General features: G+C 33.8%; 1 long non-coding RNA gene and 1 other non-coding gene across 2 annotated transcripts in view; both read right to left on the bottom strand.

Annotated features, from left to right (window-relative positions):
• Positions 1 to 1,282: 1,282 nt before the first annotated feature.
• Positions 1,283 to 1,389, bottom strand: LOC128036435 (small nucleolar RNA R71). The gene has a single exon (XR_008193230.1). It is a non-coding gene; the product is annotated as a small nucleolar RNA R71 (small nucleolar RNA).
• Positions 1,390 to 4,488: 3,099 nt separating this feature from the next.
• Positions 4,489 to 12,054, bottom strand: part of LOC128036103 (uncharacterized) — a 30,005-nt gene continuing 22,439 nt past the window's right edge. Inside the window, exons 2-3 of the long non-coding RNA XR_008193003.1 lie at positions 5,511 to 5,593; positions 4,489 to 4,741 (exon numbers count right to left, since the gene is read on the bottom strand). This is a non-coding gene — a long non-coding RNA (uncharacterized LOC128036103). The remainder of the gene's footprint in view (positions 4,742 to 5,510; positions 5,594 to 12,054) is intronic.

Here is a 12,054-nt window from a genome sequence, read left to right on the forward strand (position 1 = left end):
AAATGAAATGAGCAAGTATTCGATAGACACTTGTAGTCGAATCTAGACATAGTCACGATCATACAGAAGGAACCCATGCAAGATATCTAAAAAGTCTATAGATACGGGCAAGGTAACTTGAGGTTTTGCTTTCGTGAGAGGCAGGTCATTTTAGAACTTTTCTTTGCAATAAAGTAGATACGATTTTTCCAAGGCATTATTGATAGTAAGGGTCAATTCTGGGTAATCCTGACCTTCCAAATCCACATCGTATAGCTTTTATTCTTTGCGATAATATCTTTGCCACGTCATTATTAGTTATTTATTTGTTCATTTACATAATATTCCCATAGTAATTCTCATAATTGCCATTATATTTCTACTCTTATTTTGCCATATAATTTCTAAGTATTCATTAATTCCACATATTGCATACATCATTATTCCTTTAATTGCCACTACATATTTACTATCGCTTTGCCATAGCATTAATTGAATTTTATTATAATAATTTGACCACTTTTTCACCTCAATCCGATCCTCGTGAGAACTATATTCACTCATCACTTTATTACTTTAACTGACATGTATACTTGTACAAAATCACATATCATTTTACACACGATAAGTTTTTGACGCTATTATTGGGGATTGACAATTTGGTAAAATTTGGTTTGGTTATTTTACTTAGTAGTTTTATTTAACTTAGTGTATTTACTTTTTATAGGTTTGCCATCAGTGCATAAGAAGAGGCATTCCTACTAACACAAAATACCTTTTTGATCCATATATTGACAGAACCTAGCGAATAAAGAGAAAAGACCTGAGAAAAATGGCTGGAAATAGGAATGATCTTAATGGTAATCTAAATGATCGCAATAAAAATTCTCCCATTAGATGTGTGGTGGATGATCGAGATAGGCTAATTAGAGAGCATGTCATCCCAATGCTTAATGATTTGAATCGAGGGATAGTCAAACCAACCATACAAGCTCAACAATTCGAGTTGAAACTGGTAATATTCTAGACGTTAGAAATAGTAGGACAGTTCGGTGGACTACCCACTTAAGACCACAATTACATTTAAGACTCTTTTTAGAAGTATGTGATTCATTCAAATAGTAGGGTGTTCCAAAAAACACCTTGAAGCTAAAGCTCTTTCCATATTCTTTAAGAGATCATGCAAGAGCATGGATAAATGCTTTGTCATCGCGAACAATGGCATACTATGGATAAATGCCAACCATGGAATGATCTTTTCTAGAGATTCTTGATATGGTACAACTTGCATACTATGAATGCCAAGTTGAGAAATGATATTACGTCTTTTTGGCAGATGGAGGACGAGATACTATATGAAGCTTTAGAACGATTTAATGAGTTAATTGAGAAATGCCCGATGCATAGATTCCAGCATTGGACTCAAATGGAGATGTTTTACAATGGGTTGAATGCATACACAAGGATGGTAGTTGATGCGTCTGCCAATGGTACTTTTTTGGACAAAAATTATAATCAAGCATACGAGATCTTAGAAAAGGTTGCCAACAACGATTATCAATATCTAACCACAAGAGCTGGGACAGGTAAGAGAGCTACCGGTACCACCGAGCTTGATGTAATCCCTTTGTTAATGGCCCAAGTATCTTCTCTAGCTAATATGATTAAAATCATGAAAAATCCAACTGTAGCCCATGAAATGAAATCAGCAGACTTGCCATGTGTTTATTGCGGTGAAAGTCATGTGTTTGAAAAATTCCCATCAAATCCAGCGTCAGTATGCTATTTGGGTAATTCCAACCGAAACAACAATCCATATTCCAACACTTACAATTCAAGGTGGAAGCCACATCTGAATTTTAGTTGGGGTAATTAAGGTGCAGGAAACTTCAACAATGCCGCAAGACAGAATGTCAACAGTGCACCGCCTGGTTATGTTCAACCTATGCCAAGGCAAAATAACCAATATGTCAAGCATCATCTCCTACTTCTATTGAAGTTTTGTTAAAAGAATATATGGCCAAGAATGATGTTGTAATTTAGAGTCAGGCTGTATCTCTCCGAGCGCTTGAAAATCAAGTGGAGAAAATAGCGAATGCTCTTAATTCAAGGCCACAAGGAGCATTGCCGAGTGATACCAAGAATTCAAGAACACAAGGCAAGGATCATTGTAAAGTAATCACCCTTACAAACGAGACTCGGTTGAGTGGTGTTGTTCACGATGCCGTGGTAAGAGAGGATAAGCATATGAAAAGCATACAACATTTGAAATGGATAAGCAGGAAAATGTTATGATAAAATCAGATCAGGTTGCCAACAAAAAATGCCACAGGAAAACAATATCAACAACTTGAAGGACGACCGCCTCTACCTTTTCCTCGACGATTCCATAATTCCAAAAAAGATCTCAGTTTAAAAGATTTTTGGAATTTTTGAAGCAACTCCACATTAATATATTTCTAGTCGAAGTTTTGGAGCAAATGCCCAATTACGTGAAATTCATGAAAGATATATTGTCGAAGAAACATAGGTTGGGAGAATTTGAGATTGTTGCTCTCACTGAAGGGTGCATAGTAACATTGATGAATAAGTTGCCTCTAAAGATAAAGGACCTAGAACGTGAAATTCATGAAAGATATATTGTCGAAGAAACATAGGTTAGGAGAATTTGAGATTGTTGCTCTCACTGAAGGGTGCATAGTAACATTGATGAATAAGTTGCCTCCAAAGATAAAGGACCTAGAGAGTTTCACTATCCCATGTTCAATTGGAAATCATTATGTAGGAAAAGCATTATGTGATTTTTTAGCAAGTATAAATATAATGTCTATGTCTATTTTCAGGAAGCTAGGAATTCGGAAAGCAAGATCTACCACATAACGTTGCAATTGGCTGACCGATCTTACGCCCATCCAGAAGGTAAAATTGAAAATGTATTGGTAAAAGTGGATAAATTTATCTTTCCTATAGATTTTCTTATTTTAGAATGTAAGGCTGATCATGATGTACCAATTATTCTTAGAAGACTGTTTCTTGCTACTAGCAGGGCCCGAATTGATGTATAGAAGTGCGAGCTAACCATTAGAGTGAATGATCAATAGGTTACTTTTAATGTGTTTAATGCATTAAAATGCATGAATTAGAATGAGGAATGTGACGCCATTGACTTGATAGAATCAACAGTGGACGAATTCACAAAATTTTGATACAACAATTCTGACAGTGAAGACGATTTGATGGAGCAATGTGACACAATAAGTTTTGAAGAGCTTGGTGAAATTATGGAATCCGAGCAAATAATTGATAGGCTAGGGAAGAAATTTGGATCCCTTGATTTATCAGAACGATCTTTTAAGCGTCTTAAACCATTTGTAGAGGAATATCTCGCTCTAGATTTAAAACCTCTACCATAACATTTGGAATATGCATATTTGGGAAATAACAGTATTTTTCCAATTGTAATTTCTGCTAAGCTAACACTTGAGCAAGAGGACAGGTTATGTAACACCTCAAACCCGTGTCCGTCGCCGGATTGGGGTTACGGGATATTACCGAACATAAAGCCTATTTGTAATTTCAGTTAACTTATAAATTTTTTTATAACATAAACAAAATGAGTCAAATCAAGAATACCAAATTTGCATACTTAATAATTAATTCAAGTACATATACTAACCATTCAAGAAAAATAAAAGTATACATTTTACCGATTCAATTAAACCAAAGTACACAAGAATTATTCAAACATATAAAAATATTCAACAAAACAAATACCTATTTTAATGTGATCAATAATTTCAGGCTTTAGCGAATATACCCTATCCTCTAATAAGGCACATGACCTGCTTATTGATAGAATACACACCCAAACCAAATTTTTTATAATCACCAACATCTTCAAACTAAACATGTTTCAAATACACTCTATTTATAAATATATTATTTCAATATACTTAATTATCACTTATTAAAATTTTAATCAATCTATGCACAAGTAATTCAAACGTAATTATAACTTGAACTACAAAGTATAAGGCTAAACATACCACATTTGGCAAGACAAAAAAAATATATAATATCCCTTAACATATAAGTTTCAACCCAAGATGTATAATTTCATAATAAATTAAGTACAAAGTAAAATACTCATCAACTAATACATTCATTACTCATACTTAAATTAATTTGGTTAAATTACATCAAATCAATATAGTACCACCTACTAAACGAACCATGCATATATATATATTTAAATGTGTATAACAATTTATGCACTTAACTATAAATTATAATACCTAACATGTAATCAAACCATAACTGAATGTATATATAAGACGAAAACCAAATCACAACATACAACTATGACATACTCACTAATACCTATTCACACTTACATTCCACTTAACATTAACCAATATATATATACATTCGATCTTTGATTCATCTTATAACCGAATCACCCAACACAATTTCATAACAACTATATACCTAATATAAACATAAACTATATCTGAATATACACAAGAAAAATATCCATTTTACTTATTTTACCATATGCATCAATACCAAACCCAAACAAAAAGGAGATAAGCCATTTTCACATGGCTATTAATTAAACATACACATTAGTTCCAAAATCAACATATTAACTATGCTATACGTGTCATATACTCAAGATCAACTTAGTAAAGTACCGAAGGAAACTGTCGATAGTGTGATAAGTCTTGCTAACGATCCCCGAGCTCGTAACCAATTCCATAATCTATAAAACAAAGAATAAATATACACACAGTAAGCTTTAGCAGCTTAGTAAGTCATAAGCAAATATTTTTCACATTAACATTAATATCAACCAATTAACCAAGCTACTGAATAAAATATTTATATATACATTTAGCTTTATAAAGTCAAATGAATAAATACTTAAATACATGTATCTTATTCATGTCATAAATTATAATTGTACTAATAGAACCAAATCACTTATAAATACAAACCTACTTACACATTTTACATTTATCAATTAATCTTGAACCATCAATTCAATATAAACTTACCTTAACTTCATAGCATGGCATAAATACATGCCTGAACTTCTAAATTTGTTTCCACACTCGGTCATTAATTAACATTGGCCGTTGAACTGTTCAGAATTAAAAAGGATACGTGGAATAGTCGAAAAGCTTGTACAATGCCAACGTCCCAGGCGTGGTCTTACATGTATTCACAAATCGGTGCCACAGTCCCAGACAGGGTCTTACTCGTAAACACAAGTTGATGCCAACGTCCCAGACGTGGTCTTACACGAAAACACATCAAAAATCCTATGTCATTACATAAGTATCCTATCTATTCCTAAGGTTCGTACGGGGCTTTTGAATTCAGAAACCGGATCAAATCAAACTCAAAAATGCATTTCTCTGATTCAATACACATTCGGCCATACACAATATATTCACAAAAATTTTCATTCATAATGTGATATTTATATATTATCAAATTTAACATCAATTAAATGCTTAGAGACTTACCTCGAATGTCATCGACTGTTAAATCGGCTACTCGACCACCTTTGTTTTTCCCCGATCCAAAACTGATTTCTTTAATTCTTAATCTAAACATATTCAAATTAAACTTGTTTAAACACCATTCTATTCAATTTAACCAAAAAACACATAAATGGGACAATTACAATTTTTCCCATAACATTTCACACTTTTTACAATTTAGCTCTTTTTGCTTAAAGCACAAAATACACAAAATTTGACTACACTCCTTTATGGCTGAATATTCCTAGGGATTTTAAAAGCGCATACATTTCATTTATTTCACATTTTAGCCCCTAAAAAAATATTTTTACAATTTAACCCTATTTACTCAAATTCATCAAAAATTCAAAGACAAAACATGCTAATCTTTCACATATCTTTCATATTTCATCATCAACCATCACAAAGCTCAAGCATTCATCAATGTTACATTTCAAAATTATCAACAATTCACAAAATTAAAGCATGGGTTTTGAAGTATTCGAAGCAACGATCTCAAAAACGTAAAAATTATCAAAAACCGAACAAAAACGAACCTTGAATTTAAGCTTGAAGATGGCCGAAACTTAACTAAGCTTTCATGACTTTCTTCCTTCTTGATTTCGGCTAAGAAAGATGATAATAATATAATATTTTATGCTTTTAACTATATTATATTATAATATTTGTTAATTACTAATTTAACCTTATTTAAATAAATATAACATATATATGTAATAAGGTTAGTTTTGTCCTTAGCCATCCACTAACTATTTAGTGGTCTAATTTCATGTTTAAACCTCCCAATTTAAAAGACAACAACAATTAAATACTTTTAGCTTTAACCCTTAATTTTTTTATTTTTACGCAATTAAGTCCTTTTTCTTTAATCAGTTACTCAAACAACACAATTTAAACACGAAAATTTCACACAATCAAATTCACACATAATAAAATCATAAAATAATATTAAAATATTTTTTTGACTCAGATTTGTGGTCCCGAAACCACTATGTCTGATTAGGGTCGAAATCGGGCTGTCACAGGTTGTTAGAAGTGTTATGGTGATCTGAAAGACCACTAAGTTGGACCCTTGCTGATATAAAGGGAATTAGCCCTACATTTTGTATGCACAAAATTTTATTGGAAGATTTCTATAGCAAATCCATTGAATAGCAGAGACAACTAAATCCAATTATGAAGTAAGTTGTCAAGAAAGGAATTATCAAGTGGCTTGATGCTAGCATTATTTACCCAATTTCCGACAGCTTGTGGGCAAGTCCTATGCAATGTGCACCCAAGAAAAGGGGTGTCACAGTAGTAAGTAATGTCAACAATGAGCTCATATTGACTTCTACTGGTACAGGATGGAGACTATGTATGGACTACCACAAGCTTACCAAGACAACAAGGAAGGATCACTTCCCTCTACCATTCATCGATCAAAATGTTGGATAGATTAGTTGGTAAGGCTTTTTATTACTTCCTAGATGGTTATTTAGGATATAATCAGATTACCATAGACCTAAAGATCAAGAGAAGACAACTTTCACGTGTCCATATGGCACTTTTACATTCAGGTGGATATTGTTCGGGTTATTCAATGCCTCAGCAACTTTCAAACATTGCATGATGGCCATATTCTCGGACATGGTGGAAAATTTCCTTGAAGTTTTTATGGATGAATTCTCTTTGTTCGGAAATGATTTAAATACTGTTTACGAAATTTGATGATGGCTTTATGTCGTTGTGAAGAAACGAATCTAGTATTAAATTGGGAGAAATGTCATTTCATGGTCCGTGAAGGAATTGTCCTAGTACATAAGGTGTCATAGCGAGGAATTGAAGTAGACAGAGCAAAAATAGAAGTGATCAAAAAATTGTCACCGTCCACTAGTGTTAAGGGTATTAGAAGTTTTCTAGGACACACAGGATTCCTTGTGTACTTTACTTGAACAGAATAAGCCTTTTAAATTTGATGATCAATGTTTGCAGGCTTTTAAGGAACTCAAGAAGTGACTTGTAGCAACACCGATTGTGGTTGCTCCAGAATAGACATTGCCCTTTGAACTCATGTACGATGCTAGTGATTATGTCGTGGGAGTAATTTTGGGTCAAAGGAGAAACATTGTTCTACATGAAATATAGTAATAGGATGTTGACAGAGACTCAACTTAATTATACCACTACGGAGAAGGAATTACTAGCAATGGTCTTTGCATTCGACAAATTTCATTCTTATTTAGTACAGTCTACACATATCACTCAGCTATCAAGTACTTTGTATGGAAAAAAGATTCCAAACTGAGATTGATTAGGTGGATACTTTTGTTACAAGAGTTTGATTTGGAAATTAGAGATTGGAAAGGAAGCGAAAATCAAGTGGCTAACAATTTGTCAAGAATAGAATCGAGGAATAAAAATGAAAGTAAGAAATATACTAAGGAAGAATTCCTAGATGAACAGTTTCTCATTGCCAAGGCATTACCTTGGTACGCCAACATTATAAACTTCTTAGCAAATGGTGTAATGCCACCTGACCTCAATGCTAAAAAAAACAAAACTTTCTTCGAGATGTCAAATAGTACTATTGGGATGAACCATTCCTATTCAAGCATTGTGTAGGTCAAATAATTCAGAAGTGCGTCCCCAACAATGAGATGCATCGTGTCTTACAACATTGTCACTTAGCCCCATATAGAGGACATTCTAGAGGGATGAAAATAGCTACCAAGGTAGTCCAGTCAGGATTCTATTGGCCAAGTTTATTTAAAGATGCTCATGAATTTTATAGGTTGTGTGACCATTGTTAGAGAATAAGAAATCTGTCTAGGAGACAGGAAATGTCGTTACAAAGTATGGGTCCATTTCCACCATCCGTAGGCAAACTATACAAACTTTTGGCAACAGACTATGTTTCTAAGTGGGTAGAAGCAGTAGCCCTAGCCCCTAATGATGCTAAGTTAGTATTAAAATTTTTGCATAAGAGCATTTTCACACGATTTGGTACACCTTGAGCCATTATTAGTGACGAGGGATCCCATTTTGATTGCAAACTGGTGGTCAATACCTTGCGAAGGTATGGGGTGAAACATAGAATTGCCATGACAATCACCCTTAAACGAATGGCCAAGTTTAAATCTCTAATAGAGAAATTAAAAAAATTCTGGAAAAAATGGTGAATCCATCTCGAAAGGACTGGTCTACTAGATTGGATGAAGTGCTATAGGCATATTGAACTGCATTTGAAATACCATTAGGGATGTCACATTTTAAACTTGTTTACAGTAAGCCATGTCATTTACCTATTGAACTTCAACGTAAAACATTTTGGGTGATTAAAAAGCTGAATAAAGATTGGGTTGTTGTTGGCAACAAGAGATAGCTAGAATTGAATGAGATGGTAGAGTCTCAAACATAAGCATATGAGAATGCTCGTTTGTATAAGGAAAAGTCCAAGCATGTCAGAATTTTACCAAGACAAATTGAACTTGGACAGCAGGTATTATTGTTTAATTCCAGGCTCAAATTATTTCCTAGTAAGTTAAAATCTCGATGGTCAAGACCTTTTGAAGTAATTCAAGTGTATTTACATGGTGCTATTGTTGTTAAAGACCTAATAATAAAGGATACATTCAAGGTTAATGGACAATCCTTGAAGCATTATTGGGGTGCTCTTATAGAGTGTGACAAGCAAAGCGTTAGCCTTTGTGATGTTTGAATTTTTGTTAATAAGTAGTTTTATTTCCCATTGTTATTTTTATTGTCTTTATTTTTAATACAATTTCATTTATGTTTTTATTACTATGAATAGGAGCAGAATAAAAGAAGCAGGATTTGTTAGTGTATACAGAGCAGCAGTTTGCCGCAACATTACAAAGAAACATTATTCAATGAAAAATTGAATGATGAGGTTTTAATAAAAGAGTTGACCGGTTACAAAATTCCAAAGGAAAGACTTTTAGGTAGTTGCATTTAGTGACTATTGGGAAACCCAAAGTATGAAGCCCACAATGTAGGGCTAAATTATTTTATTTTTCCCCCAAAAGTCTTTTCCGTTTTTAACTTTTCCTCTACGTCATAACCCTTCTCACTCATATTTCCTATTCCCTAAAAACTGTCATCATTATTCTTTTTTATTTTATTCAACTCGTTCATGTTTCCCACTTCTCACAAAGTTCACATTTTTATGGTTCTCTCACATACAACCTCTCTGTTATTTATTGTTTACTCTATTATTTTCCTTTTTTGTTTCCCTAACCTTCTCTTCATGGCTAGTGTAAGGAGTACTTCTAAAACAACAGAATCTTCACGCACCGGCGCTCCACAACCAAATATATTCTTTAATGCTGCTGCTGTCACAATGTAATCAACTAATATTCTAAAGCGGCCATTTTATTTTGAACAAAGATTTTTATTAAAGGATGAAACCTACATGGGGTACGATGAATCGGTATCCTCGATTGTAGAAAAGCACAGGAAATTTTGTCTACACCTAGGGGATGTTGTGGGTAAAGTGGTAAGAGAGTTTTACTCCCATGTAAATTCCCCAAATTTTCTCTTCATTTATGTGTAGGGTAAACCTGTACCATTTGACGAAGACCATGTTAATGCACAGTTGGCATCATGGAGGTTAGAGATGAGCATTCTGAATTTGTCGAGAATATTACACCGGAGGGGTTGGAAAAAGTATTAGAGGATTTATGCATTGAAGGAACACAGTGGATTATTTCAAACCAGGAGTGTTATACGATTGAAAGAGCTACATTAAAACCAATTGGGAAGGTGTGATACCACTTTTTAAGGAGTCGTCTTATGCCATCTATGCATAACACGACTGTTTTGAAAGAAAGAATGTCGGTGTCACATTCTATTCTACAAGGAAGATAGATAAATGTAGGAAAGATTATCTTCCAAGAGGTCCATAGGTGTGCTGATAAAAATACCGAGAGTTTGAATTTTCCTTCCCCTATTTTTATCCTATGTAAGACGGAAAATGTGCCTTTAGTCGATGCTGAGGGTGTTACCCCCAATAAGGGTGGGATAATGCAAGCAATTTTTGCCTAGCTATGAGGAACTGAGTTTTCTCCAACATCCCAACACAGTCAAGCTTCCCCTACAACATGTATTCCCACGGCAACATCTCTCGTCTCTCATGACCAGAAAATCTTAACTTCTCTAAAATAGTTAGAATAGAGGTTGTCACTACTTGAGGTGTAGCAATACCATATGATGGAAGAGTTGGAACAAAGCAACGAACGCCAGGCTCACTATTGGTCATATGTAAAAGATAGGGATTTGTCATTAAGAGGATCCCTCCTGAAAAATTTTTCGAGAACCATGCCAAAATCTCCTACTTTCCTACCTACTTTGCTCTCGTCTAATGAGTGTGAAAAGAGCCAGTTCCACTTGCTGCCAAAACTGACCCTGTGGCTGAAAGAGTCACTGTAGATAAAAGAAAAGCTATTGAGGAGGAGTTAGAAAAGCCAAGCTCTGCCGAACTAGAGAAGGAAGTAAAAGAAAGAAATGAAGAAACAAATGTCCCTACCACTGCACCTACTCCTGCCATTAAAAAAGGTAAAACTCCTGAACCAACATTTTCACCCATCTCTATGACTGCACAGGTTCAAAAAATCAATCAACTGATTGATGAACTAATGGAGACCGATAAAGAAGTTAAGGAAGTTGACCTACAAAAAAGGAAGATGCAATACAAAGTCAATGCTCGTAAGTCCACAAGAAAGAATTGAATGAAGTGCCAACATTCCAGTCCAAGGAAGTTAAGTTTTGTTTTTCTTTTATTCATTGCATAATTTTTTTCGTTTGTGTGTATATTTATACTTGCTATATACTGTTCATGATTTTACATGCATTGAGGACAATCCATCCCTTAAGTTTGGGGGTGTATTGTGCATTTAAGTTGTATTTTGTATGTTTATTTTGGTATATAGGATATTTTCCATGGCATAATAACTATTAAAATACTATTTTTCTATAAGAAGTACAATTTTTCTTTATGATATTCGATGATAAGTTTAAAATTTTTCAATATACCTAGAATAGGTAACAATGGATTGGGTGAAGTTAGCTCAGGCTAAGTTGCTTGGAAATTGATTTCTAAAAATGGGATGTCCTATACTTTGTTTTTTTTATTATAGATTTTCAAAATATAGTAAGTATATTTTTAATGCCCTTAGGGAATTTTGAAACCAAACATTATTTGAATTGCTATGACATTTTGTTTAAATAAGTATGCACTCCAATACTTAGAGTTGCTAAGTAAGTCAGCATCACTTTGTTTGCTCCGTCGTGCTTTTGATTAGAAAGGAGGACCTAAGTAAGAGTGTGTGGTATAATTTTAGGGGCATTCCATTATAGTAAAGGACTGAGTAGCTAAGGAGGTAGTTGTATGCTCCATCCATCTTTTTAGTTAAAACCCTTAGTTTTATAAGTGACTTTTGGTTTAAATTATGATATAATTAAGTACTCGACAATTCGTTTTATGCTCCATCGTGATTGTCAAGTCAAAGAATTTTGTGACATGCTA

Source organism: Gossypium raimondii, chromosome 13, assembly GCF_025698545.1.
Source record: "Gossypium raimondii isolate GPD5lz chromosome 13, ASM2569854v1, whole genome shotgun sequence".
NCBI lineage: Eukaryota > Viridiplantae > Streptophyta > Magnoliopsida > Malvales > Malvaceae > Gossypium > Gossypium raimondii.